The sequence below is a fragment of the Phyllostomus discolor genome, chromosome 6 (assembly GCF_004126475.2).
Source record: "Phyllostomus discolor isolate MPI-MPIP mPhyDis1 chromosome 6, mPhyDis1.pri.v3, whole genome shotgun sequence".
Lineage (NCBI taxonomy): Eukaryota > Metazoa > Chordata > Mammalia > Chiroptera > Phyllostomidae > Phyllostomus > Phyllostomus discolor.
In genome coordinates, this window is record NC_040908.2 from 155172591 (window position 1) to 155180685 (window position 8095).

The window sequence follows — 8095 nt, forward strand, 5'->3', positions numbered from 1 at the left end:
CAGGCTCGTGACCCACTGAACAAAATCTAGACAGTACAGACAGCTAAGAGTGTATAATGCACAAGGCACTTAGCTCGGTGTCTGGCTAAGTACCCAGGAAATGATAGCTGTGATGATGATGACGACGGTGATGATGGATATTGTCGTCATTATTATTTTGAAAGAACATAAGGTTACATAGTTGGGCCTGATCCTGGAGCATCATAAATGCCAGGCAGCTGGGTCCTCGGTGTGCTCTGCAGGAGCTAAGGGCTTTTGGACCAGGAGAGTGGCGTGCTCAGACTGATTGTTGGGGAAGACTAGCCGGGCACTGGGCTGGGACCTGCAGAGGACGTGGTGGCAGGAGGGAGCCCGCTAAGAGGCCGCAGCAGTGATTCCAGGTGACATTACAAGGGTGCAGAGGTCAGGGCCAGAGTCCTGCCTTGTAGTCCAGGAGATTGTCCATCAGCCTCTTGGGATCTTAAGGACCGATTCTCAAGGTTTACTCCGACCTTGGCCATGGCTGATTGGTTGGAAGTAGGAGCCAGGAGGTCAGAGGGCAAGACAGCCTGGGGAAGAACACCTGTGTTCTTTGCACCCTGAGAGAAAGGAGCACACTTGTATTTCACTGTGTGCTGGTGACCGCCCCTGGGCCCGAAGCCCTTCAGCGTCCTCGTCTGTGAAAGAGCACCGTGTCACCTGCCGCTCCCCCTGAACAAACACGTTAGGGGAAGAAAATGAAAACTCACATGTGAAAAGCCGTCAAATAAGCTTGGTTCACCACACAGGGGAAGTCACATTGCCGTCTTGCACGTATTGACCGTGCCTTCAGTCACAGCCGCACACGGGCCGAGGGGGCCCCAGAGCAGCAGTCTCCCGGCCCGGTGGATACAGTGTCACGCTGAGAGGCAGGAGACTGTCCCTTTCTCCCCTCCTTCCTGTCAGTTTCAGCTGTGTGCCTTGGGTTAGGGCAGTGACCTTTCTGAGACGCGTTAGCTGTCAGGTATGAGTGATCATCCTTTACCAGCCCCAAGGCTCCGTCCTGGGCCTTTGGAGACTCTGGTCAGGCTGTGCGCTGTGGTTTGTGATTCTATTATGCCCGATGCCGAGGGCCTGTGGCCGCTCACTGGGCAGACAGTGGTCTGCAGTGTAAACCGATCTTGTGGGCAGCAGGCCGTCAGGTCGGTAGGGTCCATGCTCACCTCAGACCCACACCACTGTCTCTTCTGCCTTTGGTTTTATTGTGCAGTGTTTGCCAAACTGGAAGACAAGTCAGTCCCCAAATAGCTGTCATTTCAGCGGCTGCCCCATGATCCCCAAAGCTGCTGACGGCTCAGGATTCCATTAGCCTCAATTGTGTACAGATTCCTCTTACGGGTCCAATTATATTACTGTAGGGGGAACAGCTCACGTGACCCACTTGCCTTTCTGCTGGTACACAGCGGTCTGTTGAGAGAAGCCCCATGGACTACAGAAGGTTCGTGGCCAGGACCACCTCTGTCCCTCCCCCTCGGGCAGTGTACCAGAGCTCAGTTAGCCCTGGGGCCTCACTGCAGAAAACTGGACTCTGGCATCTCTTCATGGGAATCTGTCTGGCCCTCGTTTAGTGGTAGACCCCTCCTCGCATGAAATAGAGTGTGTGGAAGGCACTGGGCGGTCTGGGAAACGGGGCACCGCAGTGCGGGCAGCGTGGCACTCGGGAAAGAGCCCTGGCTGTGCGCTCACCCGGCGGGTGTCTACGTCTTGTCCTGGGGCTCCGGGCCTGGGAACCCTCGCCCCAGCTGCCTCACCTCTGCAGTTCCGTGTTCCCACCTGGAAACGAGAAGGCGGGACTCCATCCCCTCACACTCTCCCTGGCACTCACTCAGCAGCCATTGACTGACGGAGGCCCCCTCCCGTTTGCAGTGCGATGTGCAGGGTGCAGGAAGGGCGCACGGGGTGGTGGACGTGAAGCACGAGACTGAGCTGAAGACGGGCTCTGAGCCCCATCCAGGCCCAGCTGCGCCTCGACTCCCCTGCTCCTGACTTGGGAGCCGGTAGCAAGCTCTCCGCCCCTCTCAAGTTCTGGGGCACTGTGCCTCGCCCAGTATGGCAGGGAGAGGGCGACCGCTGAGACGTGGTTACAGGCAGACGTTGAGTCGGTGTGGCGCCCTCTGCTGACGTGGCTCATGCATGCACGCCCCTCCTGGGCTTGGCTGAGGGGAGGGTGGGCTTGCAGGTTTGGGTTTCTCATCAGCATCCAGTGGGCAGGAGGGGGTGTGAGGGCACAGGTGTTTGGAAGGGCCATCCTAACGGACGCACACACTGAAGGAGCCAGTCATTAGTTTATTTTGTGTTCTGGCTGCTTCCATGTTTCTTCTATTAATGACAGGGTGGGAGAATCGGACTGTCAGAAGACTGATTTTTCAGTGCGTCTTTTATGAGTTGGTTTTCCCCCCGGCGCCTTTCCCCTGGCTGCTCTTCCTTCTCCTTTTGTGCTGCTGTCGGCATTTCCTGCGGGGCCTCCTTGATGCCCCAGCCCCTTTTCTGCAGACCTGTCCGTTAGCTTGAGGACTAGAGCACGGGGACCAGCTGGTTGTCTGCAGATCGAGCGCCTTGAGTAGCGAGTTGAACAGGCCTCCGTTGTCAGGGGCAAGCTGGTGCTTACGAACCTCAGTTAACCGTGCTCGTGTGTTCGAGCCCATCCTAGAGGGACTCGGGTTGCTGGGGCTCCTCTGAGGCCAGGACACTGCCACCTCCCCTCCTGGGCCTGTCCCACAGCTAAGTCATGGCCGAGTCTACATGGGTCTGAATTGCCATCATCATAGCCACCTAAGTGCCCCTCACGCCCTTATTGTCTAAGTTTAGGCATCGGCTCTTCATCCCTTTTTGGGTTACTGTGCTTTGGTGAGTCTGATGCAGGATGGAACCTCTCCCCAGAAGGCTGCACCTGTTCACACACAGGAAAAAAACGTGCACAGAACATCGGGGTCTTTGTGTGCTGCCCCCTAAGCCTCTCCTCGGACCCCGTAAAGGAAGCCCAGAGTGAGAGCCCTGGCCCTGGGAGTCTCCCAGCACTGTGTTCTCCCCCGTGCCCGAAGGGGAGGGAGACACAGGAAGCCGAGGCATTGGCGGGAGCCTTCGGCGGTGCTCATGCCGCCGGTGCCGAAGTCTCTCGTTTCCGGAGACCAGTGGCCCTCTCTCCGGCCTCACGGCAGGAGCCAGAGAGACCAGGGTGTGAGGCCCCCAACAGCCAGCGGGATCAGCGAACAGATACACTTTCGTAACATTTGTTTGTAGCAAAAACACTCGGCCAGGTTGTTACAGTCCAAGCGTAGAAGGAACATTACTAAAAATGACACACACCCTGAAGAACGGGGCACCCGGCACGGGCCTGCACGGGCGGCCGCTCCTGCGTTTGCTCTAGTTCACCCGGCTCCGGGGTAAATTCTCTGACGGTAAAATCAGGTGAAATTGTCTTCAGATTTAGTGTTGGTCCTGCAAGGGTTTCGTGTGTCAGGAGACGGATTTTAAGTCCCAAGCCCAATGCCGTTGACCCGTGACAGCACTTTTCCTTCTCTGCTAACACCCAGACCCACGTTTGTGTTGCTCAGACACTAGTCTCCATGCCGCCGTGCTGAACTTTTTTCTCATATCTTCTGAAAGTCCAACGGAGCCGCCCCATGACACAGAGCTCACTGGGCGGTAAGCGTTGGGTCTGGGAGTCAGACCGGCCTGGGGTTCCCGGGCTGGCTCGGCCACCTCTGGGTGCCAAGGTCTGGGCGCGTTCTCTGTCCTCTTTGGCTTCCCTGTTCTCATCCGTACAAGTGAGGGCCGTCGCTTCGGGGCTGGTGGGCTGTTTGCTGGGGCAGCCGTGGGAAAGCGCCACAGACCCGGCGACTTGACCAACAGGAACCGACTCTCACCGTTCAGCAGGCTGGACGCCTCACATCGAGGTCCTTCCGAGGCCACGCTCCTCCACTCGCAGGTGGCCGCTGTCTCCCACCTCTCCACACAGTCTTCCCTCGGAGCTGTCTGTGCCCTGGTCTGCTCTCCACCAGGGCGGCAGTCCTGGTGGGACTAGGGCCCGCCCCAGTCGCCCGATGGGGCCCCGTCTTTGCTGTGTGATTTGTGCACTGCAGGGAGGGTGCTCGGGGCGCCTCACTTAGTCACCTCTTTGGAGACCCTGTCTCCAAACAAACAGGCACAGTCTGAGGTCAGGACTGTCACACAGGAGCCTTGGGGAGATGATGCAGCAGGAACACCAGCGGGCAGTGCCTGCCCCCAGGCTCAGTAAGCCTTCTTGTACTGCCCCCACACCGTGCGGATGGGCACACTGTCCACGGCATGTGGAATGCCTGGGCACACTCTCAGACACATTCAGGCACACTAGGGCTGCTTAGGCAGGCAGCCCGGCCTCCTGCCTGGCTTCCCCGGCCTCTGTTACCGGGCACGGAGCCATTTCTTCCCTCTGCCCCAGATTCAGATGTTATAAATCTTTAAAATGAGTCATCCTTGTGTCTCCTCTCTCCTCCCCTCAGTCCTCTAGCACAGGGCCACGGTTCTTTCTTTTATCTATTTGTGGAAATTTCTAAATCAGCCATTGCCTTCATCTTCAGAAATCACTGGTCCCGACTGACTTCTTCCAGGCATTTTTTTTTCCTGACTTTCCATTTCAGGCAGCAGCTACTCTGCCTTGATTCAGAAGCTGCCCTTGTAGTATCTGAGCAGGGTCCCCCAAGGCCACATACGAGCCTCGAGTGGCCTTCTCCTCCCCTCTGCCACCGCCACCCTAGGCCCTGAGCAGAGGAGGCCCGGCGGGTCTGCGGGGCCGAGCTGGCCCTGCGTGGGCACCTCAGAGCGGCAGTCTCCGGCACCCGGTGGCATCCCAGCAACAGCCTCGTCCCCAGGCGCTGTGGCCCATGTGGTCCGCTCTCCCCAGTTCCCGTCTGAGCATCCCCAGAGCTGCAGATGGAGGAGCTTTGTCCCTGGGCAGCTGAGCAGCCTCCGGAATGCTCCTCTTAGCACTTGTTTTTCTCTTTCAGCGGCAGCGCCATGGCTCCGTGAGCAACGCCTGGGTGCCCGAGCAGCCGCCGTGGCAGCAGGCTGCGACCTGCAGAGAAGCTGATCACCGACAGAGATCAAGCCAGCGTGTGTGTGTGTGTGTGTGTGTGTGTGTGCGTGCGCGCGTGTGCAGGGGAAGGAGTGGTGTGCTATCTGCGTGTGCATGCATCTGTTTACACTCTTGTGATTCTGGAAGCTGCCCGGGCTGGAGAAGGACCTGTAGCAGCTTCACCTCGGCCTCCAGACACCAGGCTAGTAGAGGTCATGGCTGTGACTCTCAGCCATGACCTGTCCCTGCAAACCGGCTGCTCCGTCTAAACAGAAGAGTGGTGCGAACCCCTAGCTGGGATTCTGGCACCTGCCCCTCCCCCAGCCCTTCCCCTCTCCCTCCTCACATCGGACTGAGGAGCTGAGGGCAACATTTCCGGTTCTCGTCCAGGGCCCTGCTGAGTCCGTCCTGCCCTGGAGGCTGAGCAGCTGGAGCGGATGGGTGCTGTCCAGACACAGTCACCTGGTCTGGTTTCTTTCTCATTTCAAAATTCCCTGCCCCGGGGTCCTCCAGACCCTTCCTCAGGCACTAGGTCAGAGCACAAGGCTGGGGACAGATCTGAAAACTTCCCGCCGCCACACAGACATGCCCCTGCTCCTGTGTGCCCGGTACGGTAGACGGTAGCCTAGGAGGTACAGTCACCTTTTGGGGACTGGAACCTAAGGTTAGGAACAGCATCCCAGCTGTCACCATTGCTTCCCCAGAAGCTGAGAGCCAGTTCCAAGCTGACCATGGAGACCCAGTGACTCCCCCAGGGGGAGGCGGGTTCCTGGGCCCCCCAGCCACACTCCAGGACACCACAGTGTTGCTGCCAAGTTCAGCTGACACCCCTCCAGCAAGGCTGTCCTGGTCTGTGCTCTGCAGGCCTCCAGGCCTGGTGCTGGCCAGCATCCAAGTTGGCCATGACAGCATCACCAGTAGCTGGGTGCCAAGGACCCAGGCAGTTGGGCCAGGATGGGCACTGGTGGGGACAGTTGGGGAAGGTCCAAGCAGAGAGCTCACCCAGCACACTAGCCCTTCCAGGAGCAGCCGGCGGGAGGGTGGACCCAGGGGAGCCAAGGCCTTACATTCCAGGAGTGGCCTGTGCCGCCCGCCTCAGCCTCCCACTGGCGAAGGCCCGTGCCCAGAAAGAACAAAAAGGACGACTGTGGTCAGCTGCCGCGAGTCTTCCCTCCACCCTGTGGCCTGCACTAGAGCCACAAAGTGTGCGTGCGTGCGTGTGCTTGTGTGTGTGGGAGTGCGTGCTCACGCACTCGTAGCTGAGAGGCTAATTCCTTGGTGGACTTTTGTCCTCACATGTAACGTTAAGCTGGCCTGTGGGCCTTCTCCTCTCTACCTCCCTGTGACCTTCCCTAGCCTCATAGCTGTTAACTCCCTTGGCCCCAGCCCTGTGCCTCACTGGCCTCTGCCTCGGACCAGAGCCCTGGGGTCAGGCCCCTGTCCCCGTCAGCTGCCCAGCACATGGACAGGCTTCTTGCTGAGATGTCCACAGGCTTTCTCAGCCAGAGAGCTGCCTTCGGGGCCCTGCTGTTGTACGCATGCCCCCCTCACCGGAAACGTCCCGCACTCATGCAGGGGGCGCAGGGCACAGGTGGTGGGGTGTGTGTGAAGCCTTGGGTTGGGAACACTCCTATTCCCCTAGCCCCAGCCGGGTGGAAAGAGAACTGGGGGCTGTGGTCAGAAGCAGGAGAGCAAGCCTGGAAGGGCTGGTCTGAGGAACGGGGCCAGAGGGCTTCAGGCCAGAGTCACTACTTACTTAGCAGCACCTTCAGATATCAGGATGGGTCCCTTTTCCTGCCTATTCGATGATGGCTGTCTTCCTCAAGGCACAAGCTGGCCAGGCCACGTAACCCTGCCGCACCCTCCCTGGCACGCTGGCCCGTTCCCAGCGGAATGGAGCCGTCCACTCCCGGAAGAGGGAGGGGTGGGGACAGGGTGCGTCCAGTGGCCTGAAGCACCACGATGGCTTCGTGCCTCTCCTGTCCTGGCCCAGGTGTCCCCGGGGGCTGCCAAAGAGCACTGGCCACGTCCTGACGCAAGGGCCATCGTGGGGAAGAGAGTCGCAGGCAAAATGCACTTTATACAGAGATTCTTGTTGCAGGGAAGGTGTGTTCCTCCCACAGTTTGTGAATATTCACTTACTTCATAAATGTCCGATCCTGTCTGAACAAAGCTGTGCTGTCGTCAGTTTGTGGGCCGCCGGGGGCCTGGGAATCAGCAAGGCTGAGCCTGGGTGAAGCCTCAGTCAGACCATCCTGGTTCTGCTGGGACCGGGAGCCTCTCACCCCTCCTTTGAGGCGGCGGGGAGGTGGGGTTGGAGAGAGATGGAGCGAGGGGGATACCCCTAGGTGGGCAACTGGCGCTCCTGATCTTTGTCAGCGTTGGGGGTCAGAATGGCACAGAGTGCTCCAGACCCCGGATGAGGTGGGCGCCTGAGTGTTGTTCAGCATTTACCGGGCCTTTGACCCAGATAGCCCGCCCCCCACCATGCTGAGGTCAGTCAGGCCCTCAGTCCATCCTTTACTGCACCTTGGCTACAGCTGTGTGGTGCAGAAGTCTGCAGGGCCTCTAGCTTCGGGTCGGTGGTCAAGATCTGTGCAGAGCCGAGCCCAGGGCCTGGGTACTGGCTTTGTCGCATGCCCTCTGGTGGGACAGTGGCGCACTCTGTGCAGCATGCGGGTTTCTGCCCTGGGGACCCTGGAAGTGAGAGCATTACCCCACACTCCGGCTTCTCATGGGAAGCCGCTCAGGCAAGGTCCAAGAATATCACCTGCTGTCCTGCACGCAGTGGAGAAAGGAGAAAGGGAGAAACTTGACCCTGGGGCTTGCGCCATCCTTGGCTCTGCTTTGAAGGCCCTGATGACCCCCTTCCTTCTCTTTCTTCTCCTGGCTTCTGGCTAATATGGCTCTGGCTTGGCCTCAGGGGCTGAGAGCAAAGGGATACCTTTGTTCCTGGGCAAAAGGCCCTGGAAGACGGACAAGCGCCCATTCTAAGGAACAGCTAGCTTCGATGGCAGGACCACT

The 8095-nt window shown here is 59.0% G+C and overlaps 1 protein-coding gene across 5 annotated transcripts in view; it reads left to right on the forward strand.

Annotated features, from left to right (window-relative positions):
• The window catches only part of CRY2 (cryptochrome circadian regulator 2), a 38371-nt gene that overhangs the window by 25806 nt on the left and 4470 nt on the right, over positions 1 to 8095 (forward strand). The window contains exons 12-13 of one of the 5 annotated variants that reach the window (XM_036029298.1): positions 846 to 850; positions 4869 to 4878. The exons of 1 other annotated variant lie outside the window; for it this stretch is intronic. The gene's annotated coding sequence lies outside the window, so the exon portion shown is untranslated. Of the gene's footprint in view, positions 1 to 845; positions 851 to 4868; positions 4884 to 5003; positions 7244 to 8095 lie in introns of those variants that run through there. 3 more of the 5 variants (XM_036029295.1, XM_036029296.1, XM_036029297.1) reach the window with 3 other exon arrangements.